Below are 887 nucleotides of genomic sequence, written 5' to 3'. Positions count from 1 at the left end.
TCGTCTCTGGATCAGTCGAGTCAAACTGAATCAGTTGAAGGTGAATCTTGTTCGTGTTCCTGAACATTCGTCTCTAAAATGATTCCTTCTTCGTCACGTTTGCCGACTCTTCATAATCTATGCGGCGATTTGACCTCTGTGACCTCTGACCTCTGGCTTCATCCTGGCGCTGCTCCTCTCTCTGTCCGGTCGGTGAATCGATCCGAAGCTTTTAAATCTGCGCCGCGGCGCTAACAGCTTTCCAACGATTGATTATTGGATTTCTGAATGTGTGAGCAGGAAAAATCATCTCTTTAGTTTTCGGCTCAGAGGAAAACCAGCAGCAGAAACTGACCCCTTCCTGCTGCCGTAGTTCCCTTTGGCAGCAGGTCGCAGCGCCGCAAGGCCTCAGCAGGAAACTGCCTGAACATCCAACTAAAGTCGCTCTGCGTGTCAACGCTGCCGTCTCCTGGCAACCAAACAAGCCCTGAAACTGAGATGAGCAGGATGCTAACGTAGCAGGATGCTAACATATCAGGATGCTAACATATCAGGATGCTAACGTAGCAGGATGCTAACGTAGCAGGATGCTAACGTATCAGGATGCTAACGTAGCAGGATGCTAACGTATCAGGATGCTAACGTAGCAGGATGCTAACGTAGAGCAGCAGCTTCAGACACATTTAACAATCATTTATTATTAAAACCAGAATAATTATATTCAGTTTTTATGATTCCGAGACTTTGTGTTGAACAGGAGACGCCTGCTAATCCGCTAATAGCTGAGCTAGGTTTTACATTAGCGCTTTAGCATTTTTGCTAACGTTGAAAACATTTATTACTTTAGCTTCCAATGAACATAAAGGAATTACTTTCCTCTCGATGTTCTCCTTATGGGAACCAACATG

At 45.4% G+C, this 887-nt stretch overlaps 1 protein-coding gene across 2 annotated transcripts in view; it reads left to right on the top strand.

The window, feature by feature from the left end:
- The window catches only part of LOC103474111 (phosphatidylinositol-4-phosphate 5-kinase-like 1), a 6,331-nt gene that overhangs the window by 796 nt on the left and 4,648 nt on the right, over positions 1–887 (top strand). The gene's annotated exons all lie outside the window — the stretch shown is intronic.

Source organism: Poecilia reticulata, linkage group LG12 (genome assembly GCF_000633615.1).
Source record: "Poecilia reticulata strain Guanapo linkage group LG12, Guppy_female_1.0+MT, whole genome shotgun sequence".
NCBI classification, from domain to species: domain Eukaryota; kingdom Metazoa; phylum Chordata; class Actinopteri; order Cyprinodontiformes; family Poeciliidae; genus Poecilia; species Poecilia reticulata.
This window is presented reverse-complemented; position numbering and strand designations above follow the sequence as displayed.